This window comes from Cnephaeus nilssonii (assembly GCF_951640355.1).
Source record: "Cnephaeus nilssonii genome assembly, chromosome: 6".
Lineage (NCBI taxonomy): Eukaryota > Metazoa > Chordata > Mammalia > Chiroptera > Vespertilionidae > Cnephaeus > Cnephaeus nilssonii.
In genome coordinates this window covers 36,944,765-36,961,232 of record NC_137077.1, presented here as the reverse complement: position 1 = coordinate 36,961,232, position 16,468 = coordinate 36,944,765, and positions in this window count along the sequence as shown.

Genomic DNA, 16,468 nt, shown 5'->3' with positions numbered 1-16,468 from the left:
CATAATAAATATTAACTCACTGATTGATTACAATTTTGTATTCTCAGATGTCATGTTCATAGAAGAGTTGGATTTATGCTAATGGCTTGTTGCATTTAAAATTTTTTTTTTAAGTTTTATATTTGAACATTTTTTTACATATATAAAACAATGAAAGGGTACAATAGTCTAACCTTTCCCTAGGTCACTAACTTGAAGCATTTTACAACATGTACTTGATCTATTTGTTTGACACTATGACACTTTCTCCCTGAATACTTAAGCATTCATCTCCTTAGAATAAGGATATTCTATATAAACCCACAATGCCCACCATAACTCAGTAATATTCAATACTAGAGGCCCGGTGCACAAAATTCATGCATGGGTAGGGTCCCTAGGCCTGGCCGGCAATCAGGGCCGATTGGGGCCTTCTGGCTGCCAGCCTGGGCCTTCCTTCATTCTGCGCCGTCCCCTGGTGGTCAGTGCATGTCATAGCGAGTGATCAAACTCCTGGTCTCCCAGTTGAACTCCCAAGGGGACACTTTGCATATTAGCCTTTTATATATATATATAGATGATCATGTGTCCCTATGGTTCAAAAATGTCTTTTGAAATTTTTCTCTCATCCAGGATGTAATCTAGGTCCATGTATGCTTTGGGTTATGTCTCTCCTCTTAATTTGGAATAGTTGTTTCCTTCTTCCCTTTTTACCCCATGACCTTGAACATTTTGAAGTATCCTGATTCAGTTGTATAGCGTCCCATATCCTGGACTTTTTATGGTAGTTTTCTTAGTAGATGTGGATGACACTTTTTGGCAAGAATGAAACACAGGCTGTGTGGTGCATCTCTTGTATCACATCAAGAGCCTCACAATGTTGAGTTGCTCCACTCTTGGTGATGCTAAGATTGGTCCCTTGGTTGAGATGGTGACTGCTAGGTCCTTTATTCCAGAGTACTTTTTATTTTTATTTTTGTAATCAATAGTCTGTAGGGTGATATTGTGAGACTTTTAAAATAACCTTGTATTCAAGTATTCATTGAGCACCTATGCCCTACTAAGTGTCTAAATAGTCCCTTGATACTTGAGAACTGTAATCCTTAATTCCTTTGAGAATCCTAGCTCACTGAGGTGGTTGTGCTTATTCTTGCCACTTCATTGCATTTGACTTGCATTTTCTTGATTTCTCTGTGGCTCCCATTCAGAAGTAAAGATGTGGTGAATAGAGGGTAGGGGTTATGGCACATGAGCTTGTTAATATCACCAAGGCATAGGTGAAAAAGACAATGAATTTGAGTCAGAAGACTTGAGTTCAGATCTTGGCTCTGGTACTTTGTGGCTTTATGATCTCTGATGATACCTTTTCTCTGAGCTCATTTCTTTCCCTGTAAACTGGGGGAAATTAATAGAGTTGTAGTAAGAATAAAATGAGAAAATGTATCATAAAGGACCTGGCCCGTGATGGGTACCCAGTGATACATTTGTGTTACATTTGTTCTTTTAATCTAGCATTGAGGTCTAATTGGCATAGTAGGAATGAAAACTTTTTATTATCTATAGTTATGGCGGACACAGGAGAGGTCTCATACAGTTCACATCAGATACATATCCCCTCGAAAAAAAATTCCCCAAAGCTTTCTTAAGCGTCAGTGTTTAAAGGAGAAAATGCATTCACTATAGAATTACTATGCTTTGGCAGCACATAAATCCCAGGAATGGGAACTTGGAGAGAGGGCATGAAGTCATGCCAGGTATAATTAGGCTACACAAAAGTGTGCAGAAATCCAGGGAGTGGCCCACATAGGCCCTCAGGATGATCTCTGAAGGGTGAAGTTGGGCTGTGCTGTAACAGTACCGTGAAGCCAATTCATAAAGCATGCTGAAATAGCACAATACCTCTTAGCTTCAAGGCCCCAATCTCCAGTGAGTTTAAACCCGGCCAGCCTAGCCTCCTGGATCAACTCCAAGGGAGCACCAGTCCCATTGTAACAGGAATGCTGCCCGGTCCTCCGGTGAGGCTGGCGCCAAAGACTGTGCCGCTGGGGCGCACAATTGCAGGGGGCTGTTGGCTCGAGTAGCTTGAGACTCTGCTTTTTAAACTCTCCATTAGACAGACGTCAGGTCTCTGTAACATTTTCTTTTCCCAATAAGCCAGTGATGAGGATGCAGCAGGAAGATCTGGCTGTATAGAGAACCTCCTGGGGATGCCAATCTGTCAGTTGTTAAAACGAAGAAATCTGTTATAGTTCAACATAATTTCCATTTTCTTCTGAACTCAACCACTTCATATATTCCCAGTAAGCTGAATTGTTGAGGAGGTCTGCCATATAAAGTGTCAGAAGAACTAAACCCTTTGCTACTATTTAAATGAACATTGACTTTTCTGTGTAGCTTCCCTTATCACATACTTATCAGGATATGAATGTCCACGAGGGGGCGCTACTCACACATGATGTTCTGAGAATGTGATCATCCAGTTTAGCACCCTCATTTTACCTACCCGGTTAGTTGTGGAGCTAAAACTGAAGTTAACCCTTTGCACTCGCTTGCTTTTTTTCTCGATTCCTTTATTCTACCCGGGATTTAATTTTTTTAAATACCCCAGATTTTACAAAGCACGGCAGTAGAATAAAAAACTGGAGTTTCTTTTCATACAAACTTATTTATTTGGATTTTTTTATATTTCAAATTATTGATACATTCAAAGAGTAATTTTAATCCCGACATCCGAGTGCAAAAGGTTAATCCATTGCTTTATCCACAGTCAGCTACATAGTTATTTTTCACTTAAATATAAGCCTTAGAAACATTTAAAATGTTTGGAGAACCCATGTCTATTTCCTTTTCACCAAGATAATTTTAATTTTTCATACGAACTTAAAGCGAACCCTTAACCGCTTTCCACAGTTAATTTTAAATGATCACAAAACAGAAAGAAAATGCGTGTGTACCCCTTGAAATGCCCTTACTCCAGAAGACTGCCATCGTGGGTAAACACATGCTCCTGTGGGACTCAGTTCTTGGAGAGCACAGATGCTGTGGCCATAGTCCTGAAGGTTGGGGGCAGCCTGGACGTCTGTCCTCTGTATTTTTGGAGATTAAGTTGATGTCATAGAATCGAGGCCAGAAGTTACCAAGCGCCCTCCATCCCCTCCCCTAGAGACCCCGATGGATCTGGTTGTGACTGTAGCCTGTTGCTACTGTCTGTACCGCTGTGATTTTCCAAGTAGTAAGCAAGGCTAGTTCACTGAGGATTAGCAAGTAAAAATTAAAACTCCTATTTCTGCTTATTTTTCTTCTTCTTTTTCCTCCTATTTAAAAAAATTGAGGTATAATCATCCCATAATGTTATATTAAAGTTTGGGGTGTACAGCAATAATTTGATATTTACATATATTGCAAAATGATTACAATAAATCTAGTTAACATTCGTCACCATACATAGTTACAAAAAATATTTTTCTTGTGATGCAAACTTTTAAGATCTATTTTCTTTTATTTTTAATGCTTTAATAATACTAGCACAGCGCTATATGCACATAATATACTTTTCAAAATTAAGTGTAGATACTCATTTTTGATACTCAGTTGCATACTGCTCTGTATGTGGATAGCATGTCAATAAGAAGTTTACATTAAAAATACCTGAAGATCGCTGCTCTAGAGACTGTAGAGTGGTGGAAGGTTGGTACTGGGGGCTGTTTGTTTTCAAGAGCTCATTTTGGTGAAATATTAGAGAAAGTGGGTCTCCGGACCTCCCCTAGGTTTGAAGGGAAGGAGGATGACAGTTGCCAGAACTGTCTTATATTACATGCTTATCAAGCGGCTGTTTCCTCTCCCACAGGGTAATGTTTCCTCTCCCCTTCAGCGCGTGGAGTGGTGTGCTTTTCAGAATGGGCTGTCCTCCCTCGGGAGTCAAGTTATTAAGCGTGCCTTGTCATTGATGGAAAAAAAGACAGCCTGGCGTTACCTGGGGACTTCTAGCTTCTTCCTTTCCTCCCATTCAGTTGGATACCCACGATTCTCAGCCCCAAATTGTATTTTCTTAATCGTGTTGAAACTCCGTAGAAAATAAGTAGGAATGCTCAAACTGGCCAAACGATTGAGTGTGCTGAAATGGGTGGGGACAGATAAAATGGCTTGCAGGGCTTTGTAAGGAAGGTTAAGTTACCTAGATTTAGCTGTTGTCTGTCTGCCCTAACAGGACAGGTAACAGCGACTATGAGGAAATGGTGGAAAGAGGTTCTCTTGGAGCAGAATCAATCAAGCCAGAACATTTTGGGAAAAATTATTAGTGGGTAGTAGAAACTGAGAAAACTTGTTTCAGGGAAAAGGAATATGATTCCATAATATAGCGGTATGTTGCAAAGTTATTTGTTTATTCAATCATCTGTTTAATAAATATTGAATTCTTATTCCACACCAGGTGGACTGCACACTACCCCTGCTCTCAGGTGCCTTGCAGTCTTGGAATGCCCAGTAAGAAATGCTCAGCTGGGTGAGTACAGGGTGCTGTGTCAGCAATGGGAAGCGCTTCTAAACAAGTCCCACTGGTTTAGAGGGAGATGTCAGGTTACATTTACTGAGTATTTTTGCTCCAGGCTCTGTGCTAAGCACTTTAAAAATGACATAGGCTTTTAAAAACTATACTACTTTATTATTATTATTATTTCAATATATTTTTATTGATTTCAGAGAGGAAGGGAGAGGGAGAGAGAGATAGAAACATCAATGATGAGAGAGAATCATCGGCCCGCTGCCTCCTGCACGCCTCATACTCAGGATCGAGCCTGCAACCCGGGCACATGCCCTGACCGGAATTGAACCGTGACCTCCTGTTTCATTGGATGCTCAACCACTGAGCCATGCCAGCTGGGCAAAACGACTCTCCTTTAAGACTAAAGTTTTTAATGAACTCTAATGTTGTCCTCATTTTACAGATGAGGAAACAGAGGCCTAGAAGAGGCCAACTAGTAAGAAACAATTTTGATGCCAATACCAAGAATTTCTGTAAGTAGAAATCTAAGAAAATAGAAACTAATTTAAAAAGTATTTATAGATAAAAGAAACAATGTAGTCATTGAAAATGTAAGCTTCCCTGGGTACATTTATTTTCAAACTTTTTATCCGAGTGTAATACATGAAGAGAAAGGCACTATCATAAATGCAGTGAATTTTAATAACTGGGCACACATTTAACTTACTCCCATTTTAAGAAATGGAACATCACCAGTTTGCCAGAAGGCTCCCTCTGTTCCTTCCCCTGACTTTTATTTTTATTTATTTATTTATTTATTTTATTTTTTATTTTTTTAGGCTAGTCAAGTGAAGCAGTGGGAGTGGAGAAGGAACAAAGAAATCTGTAACTGGCTGTGATCAATTAATTGTAGGCACCACTGCACTTCCCCTGACTTTTAAACATTCGCCCTGCCCCGGTAGCTCAGTTGGTTAGAGCATCATCCTAATATGCCAATGGAGTGTGGGTTTGGTCCTCGGTTAGGGCATATATAAGAATCAACCAATTAATGCATAAATAAGTGGAGCAACAATGTTTCTCTCTCTCTCTCCCGCTTCCTCTCTTTCTAAAATAAATCAATAAATAAAATTCAAAATATTATTAAAATGTAGATTAATTTTGCCTCTTTGTACTTTATGTATATGGAATTGTACAGCATGTCTTCTTTCTGGCTGCCTTTTTTTTTTTTTTTTTGGCTAACCCTTGTTTGTGAGATTCATCTATATTGTGGCATGTGGTTTTAGACCATTCTCCCTACAATATGTTATTTTATCATGTCAACGTACCATATCTTTTTCTTAGATGTTTGGGTAGCTTCAATGAACATAGTAGCACGTGTCTTTTGGTGACCATATGATGCATTTCTGTTTGGTATCTACCGGGAGTGGACTTAGTGCATTATAGGCTATGCATTTGTTCTGTGTTAGGAGTTATTGGGAATGGTTTTCCTAAGTGTCTGTATCATTTTGTACTCCACCAGCAGTGAGTGAGAGTCCAGCTGTGCCACATCCTTGCGAGCATGTGGTATTTTGCATCTTTTCATTTTAGCCATCCTGGTCACATTTTAGTTTTCATCCAAATATCCCTGATGACTGATCGGTTGGGTAACTTTTCACGATTATTGCCATTTGTATATCTTGTTATGAAATGTTTGCAGTGTCTTTTTAAAAAATTAGATTGTCTTATTGATTTGTAAGAGTTTAATATGTAGTCTGGCTATGAGTCGTTCGAGGGATGTGTGTGTGTGTGTGTGTGTGTGTGTGTGTGTGTGTGTGTGTGTGTATAAATGGCAAATATTTTTCTCCACTCTGTAGGCTGCCTTTTAGATTTCTTAATAGTATCTTCTGAATAGTATCTTCTTAATTATAATTTTTGCTGGTGTGTAGAGAGGTGTGTCTGGCTTGGTCAACCCTAGGTTTTGAGGAACTGAGAACTGCTGATTTTTCATATAATTCCAAACACTTTCAAACACATACCTGGGGTGGGGATTGCTATTGTTTTTCCTTGCTTTATTTGACACTAGAGGCCTGATGCACAAAATTCGTGCAAGAGTAGGCCTTCCTTCCCCTGGCTGCCAGCACTGGCTTCCCTCTGGCACCTGGGACCTGGGCTTCCCTTGCAGCGCCAGCTTTGTCCAGAAGGTAATCCAGAAGGACGTCTGGAAAGACGTCCAGTCTAATTAGCATATTATGCTTTTATTATTATAGACTAGAGGCCTGATGCACAAAATTCGTGCAAGGGGCTCGGCCCTCACAGCCCCTTGTAGCCCTGGCCAGCCCTCGAAATTCCTTGCAGCCCTGGCCAGCCCTTGCTGCCCCTCGCAGCCCCTTGCAGCCCTGGCTTCGTCCTGAAGGTTGTCTGGATGGTCGGTCTGCTATTTGGTCTAATTAGCATATTAGCTCTTTATTATATAGGATAATTGACAAATAAAATTGCAAAATATTTAAAGTGTACAGTGTGATGGCTTGATAAACGTACATACTTGTATGTATAATGAAAAGATTCCTTAATCAAGTTAATTAACACAGATGTTCTTGATTTTAAGTGTGTTTTTTTAAATTGATTTCAGAGAGAGGATGGGAGAGGGAGAGAGAGAGAGAAACATCAATGAGAGAGAATCATCGATTAGCTGCCTCCTGTAGACCCCGTATTGGGGATCAAGCTTACAATCCAGGCATGTGCCCTGACTGAGAATCTAACCGTGACCTCCTGGTTCATGGGTCTACCTCAACCACTGAGCCACACCGACCTGGCAAGATGTTCTTGAACTTACTCAGACTAATTTATCACCTTTTTTCTTTATGGGTAATGTTTTTTTGTTTTGTTTTGTTTTTGTTTTTAATGTCCTGTTTAAGAAATCTTTATTATAGGTATACTGTTAAATGGACTTTATATGGAACAGGAGGCTTTCCATTAACAGGCAGTGGAGGAAACAAATAATATCATATACAAAAATTATCTCAAAGTAGATCAAAGACCTAAATGTAAGAGCTAAAACTCTTAGAAGGAAGCCTAGGTGTACATCTTCATAGTCTTGGATTAGCAACAGTTTTTTAAATATGACACCAAAAGCACAAGCAATGAAAGAAAATAATAGGTAAATTGGACTTCATAAAAATTAAAGGCCACTGTCAAGGAAGTAAAAGCACAGCCTATAGGATGGGAGAAATATTTGCAAAGAATATATCTGATAAGGGCATAGTGTCCAGAATATATAAAGAGCTTATACAACTGACAATAAAAAGACAGATAGCCCAATTAAAAATGGGCGAAGGATTTGAAGAGACATTTCTTTGAAGAAGATCTACAAATGACCAGTAAGCACATGAGAAGACCTTCAACTTTATTAGTCATTAGGAAATTGTAAATCAAAACCACAATTAGGTACCACTTGGCACCTACTAGGATAGCTATAACAATAATTTTTAAAAGGGAAATAACAAGTGTTGGTGAGGATGGAGAAATTAGAACCCTTACACATTACTGGTGGGAATATAAAATGGTGCAATCACTGTGAAAATAGTTTGGTGGTTCCTCATAAAGTTAAAGAGTTACCACATAACCCAGCAATTCCACTTACAGGTATACACTGTACTCAAGAGAATTAAAAACACATTCCCACACAAAAATGGGAACAAAAATGTTCATAGCATCACTATTCGCAATAGTAGAAAGGAGAAATAACCCAAGTGTCCTCAATTGATGAATGGATAAGCAAAAGTGGTATACCTATGCAATTGAATATTCTCCAGCCATAAAAAATGAAGCACCGATACATGCCACAACATGGATGAATCTTGAAAACACTTTGCTAAGTGAAAGAAGCCAGACATAAAAGGACACATGTAGTGTAATTCCATTCACGTAAAATGTCCAGGATAGGTAAATTCATAGAGACAGGAAGATTAGTGGTTCTCAGGGGTTGGCAGTAGGGGGAAATTGGGAGTGACTTTTAATAATATGGGGTTTCTTTTTGGGGTGATGGAACTATTCTGGAATTAGATACTGGCAATGGTTGCATAACCTTGTGGAAATGCTAAAAACTTCTGAATTGTACATTCTAGCATGCTTAAAATGATAAATTGTTTTGTAAACTTTCAAAAATTGACAAAAAAATTAGCTGCAAAGTTTGTTCAATCAATTGCTATTTTTAATATAAAAAAAGAAAAAATGTAAGTGTTCAATGATGGTTAATTTGTAGAAATTGGTTTATTGATCTAAAAAGACGTTCATGATACTGAGTAAAGAAAAACCAATTACAAAATAATATTTAAGGAATGATCTTATAGTTGGAAAAATATAACAAAAACAAAAACAACCCTGGCCGGTGTGGCTCAGTTGTCTGGGTGTCATCCCATGCACCAAAAGGTGGCCAGTTCAATCCCAGTCAGGGCACATGCCCAGGTTGTGGGCTCAACCCCGGGTAGGGGCCACCCAGGAGCCGATTGATATTTCTCTCTCACATCGATGTTTCTCTCTCTCTTTCCCTTTCTCTCTAAAAACAAAACAAAACAAAACATTCTTTAATAAACAAAATACACTAGAGAGTGAGAGACTGGAAGGGAATGCACTAAAATTTAGATAGCTCTGGGAGCCAGTTTTTTGTTTTTGTTTTTGCCTCCTATTATTCTTTGATTTTTCCACAATAAACTTATGTGTTTTTTTGGTGTTTTTTTTTTTAAGTTATGTTAAAAAGAAAGGTCAAGAGCCAGAAGGATTGCTCTTCATGGCAAAGCTGATTCTAACTCTAGCTCTAAAATTTGCCTCCCGAGGTCTCCCTTCCTCTGTCTCGTTCCTGTAACTAAGTTGTGTGCAGGAACTGGCCAATGGATGAGTCAGGAAGTTTTGAAGGCCTGCACCTCTTGGACTGGCTTGCCAAAGGCCTATTTCCCTCAGAGTCAGGAAAACATGAACATTGAAGGGGAAAGAGAAGGGTCTCCAGGTAATAAAGAAATCGATGTAAAAAAAATAGTTATTAGGCAAACGGTACGTATAACTGATAGACCGCCTTCTGCTAGACTATGTCCTCGGGCCCTTCATACCTCCCTAGTGAAGGAAGTCAGAGAGACCAGCGGGTTGACAATAAAATTGTTATGGCCGCACCTGGGAGTGCTACTGTAATTATGGGTCTCCGAGCGCTTTCCTGCAATTCCAGTTTTCAGATGTTTAAAACGATGCTGTAAACTCTTCCTCCACATTGAAACTTCGCACCTCCGACTGCAGCCCAGAGATTTAATTAACAACAACAGTGCCTTTTGATTGGGGAGAAAAGAAAAACAAGGCTAAATATTTTATATTCTCCCACACTTTGCTTTTAAGGGAAAAGTTTTTGTATATTTAGCAGGCTTAAGAACAATGTGAAACAACATTTTTAAAGCATTCTAAAATGACTGAGGAAAGTTGAACATTTCTAAAAACTCCAGTAAATTATAAAATAATGTTTACTATCAGCCGCAAGGACACTAGGAGACATTTATTCGCCCTTGACTAGTTGTATAACTTTGGAAGATGTGCATAATCTCCGAGCTTTGTTTTTCTTTATGAAAAACGGGATCACAATAAAACCCGCTTCATTGTGGCAGCTGTGAGGTACACCACAAAGATCGCCCTTTAAGAAACTGGACTTGCTGTTTCAGCTCTAAGGAGTGCTTTGGCTGTTAACGCTTTTAGCATCCACCTCTGATTTTTTTTTAAAATACATCTTTATTTATTTCAGAGAGGAAGGGAGAGGGAGAGAGAGATAGAAACATCAATGAGGAGAGAGAATCATGGATCGGCTGCCTCCCGCACGCCCACCACTGGGGATGGAACCTGCAACCTGGGCATGTGCCCTGACTGGGAATCAAACTGTGACCTCCTGATTCATAGGTCAGTGCTCAACCACTGAGCACACTGGCCTGGCAGCTTTTATAGTTTGTTAAGAGATTAGATTGGCTAGACGTTTTCTGTCATTCCCAAGCTTATTGGTCATTTATTTGAAGTCATTTAAAAAATATCTTCTGTGATGTGATTCCCATCATTTTCCTAACTGGAAGCACCTATTGGATATTGATGGGTGCAGCTGGACAGCAGAGATTTTAGAAATGTTTTATGCTCTTTGGTAAATGCAACACAAAATAAGCAATGCAAATATCCGCTGCGTGTTTACCATGAATGTGTACACTGGAGTATGTCCCATTTAGACGGGGGACACACTTTATGACTAAGATTCACCAGAGAAGCTGGTCAGGCAGGTTTTTGCCTTGAACATCCTTGGTATTCATTGGAATGTAAGAAATGCAACTTTGTCACAAATATTCTCTCCAAAAATGTAACCCTCAGGACCATCAGATACAATTTGACTCCTCGAGTCTTTGTGGCTAATACCAAGTCTATCTAAATAGAGTATCAGGTGTTCTACTCTTGGCTGCATTTGTTTTTTTTCTGTAAGATGCTGGTTTTCCCTTGCCACAATGGTCCTGGGCAGAAAAGGAAAGTCAGCTAGTTTACTTCTCAGTGATGGGCAGAGTAAAAGTGACCATGAGTCTACAGGAAAGGCACAGTGCTCTACTTGAGGGCAGTTACTGTCTATGTAGTCTTATTTCCCACAGTACTTAGCATTAGTGATGTGCATATTATAGTTTCTGAAAGTAAATACAGGGGATGTGTTAAAATGTGTGTGTGTGTGTGTGTGTGTGTGTATGTGTGTGTAAACTGTAGAGTGAGCCATAGTAGTTCATTAATTTTTATGTTTATTTTTTTTTAAATGTTTTTATTGATTTTAGAGAGAAAGAAAGGGAGAGGGAGAGAGAAACATACTAGTAGATATGAGGAGATATGAGAGAAACATAGATCAACTGCCTCCTGCACACCTCCTACTGAGGATAGAGCCCGCAACCCAGGCCAGGAACCGAACCGGCGACCTTTAGGTGCATAAGACGCTCAACCAACTGAGCCACACCGGTCAGGTTTATGTGTTTAGTATAAGGTTAAACAAAATGTATACATCCATAATATGTGGATTTGATTATCTTAAACGTGGTAATCTCCTGGCTTTTCCACTATTATCGGGTTTATAACTTTCATGAAATCTTCAACTTTGTTAAGCAAACATTTTCTAAGGACTGGAATCCTTCAGCAGCAAGCATGGTCACAGAGGGCACTGTTTGCTTTGCCGAGACTGAGCACCTGTTCTCTGGGGGTGCTAGGAGGCTCATCAGGAATATGACAACAGAAATAGATGCTCTCTCATTAAACTCTATTCTAAGGAACACATTCCCTAGTTCTTGTAGCATTTAAGCCCAAACTAATTGACCATTTATTAGAATCCTCAAGAGGATGTGTATATGAAAATAGGATGGGAGGAGAAGACTGTTAAGATTCCTTTTGTGTTAGAAGAGAACTGTACTTGAGAGTTAGATCCCTGAAATTAATGCCTTCTAATGCTTCATCCAGGACATTGGTAAGTGCAGCTGACTCTTTGGGCGGGTGCCTGGCTGTAGAGTACAGCGGCTGCTCTGCAGTGTGGAGTCACCGACTGGACTTGGTCTAAGGCAGTGGTCGGCAAACCGCGGCTCTCGAGCGACATGCGGCTCTTTGGCCCCTTGAGTGTGGCTCTTCCACAAAATACCACGGCCTGGGAGAGTCTATTTTGAAGAAGTGGCGTTAGAAGAAGTTTAAGTTTAAAAAATTTGGCTCTCAGAAGAAATTTCAATCGTTGTACTGTTGATATTTGGCTCTGTTGACTCTGAAATTTCAATCGTACTGTTGATATTTGTTAATGAGTGTGCCGACCACTGGGCGCCAGCAGTTCTCCCACCATTGCTTTCCACCATCAGTGCAAATGTCGACAGAGTGAAAAGGCAAATAATGTCTTTTATGATGAAAACAATAATTTTTAATCCGTTCCGACAATCATTTTTTTTAGTTAATCTGTTTACAATGAATGCCATCGCCAATATATTTGCATTTAAATCTATCATCTTCTATTTTACCCCATGTGTTCTGTTCTATTTTCCTAGCTTTTCTTGCTTTCTTTTGGATTAATCAGTTTTTATTATTCCATTGCTCCCCCCATCCCTTAGCTTTGTTTGTTTGTTTGTTTACTATTCTTTTAGAGGTCACCCAAGACTTTTAACATGATTCCTTGATTAAAATTTTAATATGAATAAGTACTTTTCCCACTTCCTGGATAGTGTGAGGACTTTGAACAATTTCACTTCATTTACCTTTCTCCCGACTTAAATTTTTTTTTTTGAAAAAAATTTTACACCATCAAAAAGTTGCAGTAATAGTGCAATAAACTTCTATATACCCTTCATATTGATTCACCAATTGTTGACATTTGGCTGTCTCTCTTGCTGTTTTTTAAAAAATTTATTGACAGTATTACAGATGTCCCCCATTTCCCCCTCCTACTTTGCCCCCCTCCATTCAGCCCTCTTAGTTTCGCTCTTAAAACCATTCAATTGATTGGACAAGGCCCACCCAGATTCTCAAGGATAATCTCCTTTACTTAAAGTCAATTGATTGTAAATGTTAACCATATCTAAAAAAATATCTTCACCTAGATTAGTGTTTAGTTTAATAAGTGGGTACTATGGCCTAGCCAATTTGACATATAAAACTAACCAACACAAAGTGTTGTGATGTAACCCCCATCTTACAAAGGACGCCTCAAAAAAATCGAATTATGGAGTCATTTATTAAAGGCCGGCGGCATGCGAGGGGCTATAGCTCCAAATCTCGCAGCTCCGAACAGCTTGCCACGTCTGGCTTATATTGGCAGAATATCACAAAAGTATCGATTACATCTTTGGGTCTGGAATGAGGAACCTGTTTCGCAATTTTACGGAAGTGAAACTGAGCAAGTTAGTTATCTAAAGTATCTACGAATCACTGAATCAACAGAAACACATTATCTGGGACCACCTGGACAATTTAGAATAATTGTGCTGTCCAGATTCTGGGATCACTGAGTCAACAGGAATGCACTATCTAATAATTTAGGATAATTTGTGCTCTTCTGATTCTGGGACCACTGAGTCAACCGAAACTCAGTTATCTGTAGCTACTGAGACAATTTAGGATAATTGAAGTGTCTTGGGTCCCAGGGGAATGTGCTTCGATGACCAGTGAGATCACAATCAATGGGATATTCAAACCATCATCAATGGAGTATTGGGATAGCATACATAAGTTCAGAAAATCAAAATAACTTTCTATTGTTTTAGCAAACAAGTAAGTACAGAACCCAAACAGCAGTTTCTACCTGAGATGATTGCTACCATACTTCAAAAGCACATCCAATTTCTTACTAGCTGTAGGTCAGGGAATAGAACAGCCATCTATACTTTCCATCCATCCATTCATTCATCATTCATTCATTTAAGAACTATTTCCTGAGCACCAGCATTGTGCCAGACACTATGTTAGGTGCATAGATACATATTCTAAGATTCAGACAACTGACTTACAAATAACTGTTACAATACAACCTATTTGTTAGTTGGAACCCTGTTGTAAATATTTAAGGCTGTTGCCTTATTTCTTTTTGACTTACTTTATTTCCTCCAGGACATAAACAGGAATGTATTCAATGTTATGACTTTCACCAATCTCCTTGCATAGTTCCTTGTCAAGTAAATATACATATCTCCTATAAAAAACTTTAAAAATGTTTTTATTGATTTTAGAGAGAGAAGAAGGGAGAGGGAGAGAAGCATTCATCGGTTGCCTCCGGCATGCCTCCCATCATCCCATGCTCCCAGAGGTCACCAGTTTGATTCCAGTCTGTCAAGGCACATGTTTGATTGAGCCTGCAACCTGGGCATGTGCCTTGACAGACTGGAATCAAACTGGTGACCTCTGGGAGCATGGGACGATGCTCAGCCAACAGAACCATGCCGGCCAGGGCTTTAAAAAAACCAACATTTTAATTAACCAAATTTTTGACCAGAAAGATTGAGCACAATGGAAGGGAAATTTCAGCCCAATTCAACAGCTTTCTTCCAAAAGCAGCAAGACAAGACCCACTGCATAAATGCTCTTCATGATTCTGCTGTGTCACATTTCCTCATGTCCCGTATCCAAAGCAAGTCACAAGGCCAGTCCAGGTCCAAGAGGTGGCGAAAGAGACTTCACAGGTAGGTGAAAGTTGCAGCAGAGCATTCTGGGGCACATGAGGCTTTCTCCATCATACTATGATCCTTGGTCACTTTTTAGCATAAAGGGGAAAGCTGGTGATTTATAGTTAAATCAGGCAATCAGATAACTCAAGCATAAAAAAAAAACCAAACTCCTTTGAAAGCCAAGTTATTAGTTGTCCCATTACATCAACCAGACACCTCCTCAATTGTGCCCTTTGTTTTCAAGACATTAGATCTGCAATTTAAATTACTGCCTCTTTCCTTTTTCCGTATGCATATAACCATGTCTTCAACCCTTGGAAAAATACCCACATTTCCTTCTTTTTTTGGATTATACACCCTCTAAAAGATTGCTTTGTCACTGAGATTCAAAATAAAACATTATACTCACCTGGCAATGCCTTTTCATCTTTTCTTAAATAAGTAAATGGAAGATATATAATAGTTGCTATGGTAGTTATTCCCCCACCCCATGGGAAAATTACTTTTTTGCAATACAATGTGCTTGCTTTAAATTTTTTTGTTTCGTTTTGTTTATGAATCCTCACCCAAGGATATTTTTCCATTGAAAAAAAATTTTTTTTTGGTGTGGGGGGGGGAGAGTAGAAGAGAGAGGAAAGATAGAGAGAAACATCGATGTGAGAGAAACACATCTGCTGGTTGACTGGTTGCCTCCTGCACGAGCCCTGACCAGGGCCCACGCCAGGAAGGAGCCTACAACCCAGGTACATGCTCTTGACCGGAATCGAACCCAGGCTGATGCTCTATCCATTGAACCAAATTGGCTAGGGCAAATTTTGGCAAGAAATCATGAAACTAGCCCTAGCCGGGTTGGCTCGGTGGATAGAGCGTTGGCCTGTGGACTGAAAGGTCCCAGGTTCAATTCCAGTCAAGGGCACATGCCTGGGTTGCAGGCTCGCCCGGTGGGGGGGGGGTGGGGGGCATCCAGGAGGCAGCTGATCAATGATTCTCTCTCATCATTGATGTTTCTATCTCTCTCTCCCTCTCCCTTCCTCTCTGAAATCAATAAAAATCCTGGGTATTTTAGCCCACCAGTGTGGTTCAGTGGTTAAGCATGGACCCAGAAACCAGGCGATCACAATTTGATTCCCCGTCAGGGCACATGCCCGGGTTGCAGGCTCGATCCCCAGTAGGGGGCATGCAGGAGGCAGCTGATCTATTTTTCTATCCCTCTCCTTTCCCCTCTCTCTCTCTCTCTCAAAAAAAAAAAAATCAATAAAAACATATCTCAATAAATGATTTTGAGTAACTTAAAAAGAAAGAAAGAAAGAAAGAATGAAAATATATCTTTTAACGAAGGTCTGCGGAGGACAGCTGAGTAGCTAAGATACTTAGCTAGGCAAATTCATCCACAAACTTTCTAATCATCCTGTGCACAAACCATGAGGACCTTGCAGTGTGGCCCTGTTGACCTGGGAAGGTGACTGCACCTTTACAGAATGAGCAGATTGCTTGCTTCCCATCAGCAGACTTAAGCTCAGTGAAAACATGGCTGTGTAATAAAACTTGAAAAGAACCCAGTTTATATAACTACTAGTGAGAGAAAAGAGTCAACTCAAACATTTCAGTTCTGTTAAACATGTTCTGCCTGGGGTGTACACACACACACACACACACACACACACACACACACACACACACAGTTGGTCGCTTTCCTCAGTGAATGTTGTACAACCACATGTCCGGGAAGGATTTCTTTGTGTTCAGTTCCAGTTAACAAAGGGCATTTTTCAGAAGTCTCAAGAGTGATCTAAATAGCTGGGAAAGGTGCTAATTGCAGAAATACGCTGGCTTATTAAGTGAATACCTATGTGAATGAATG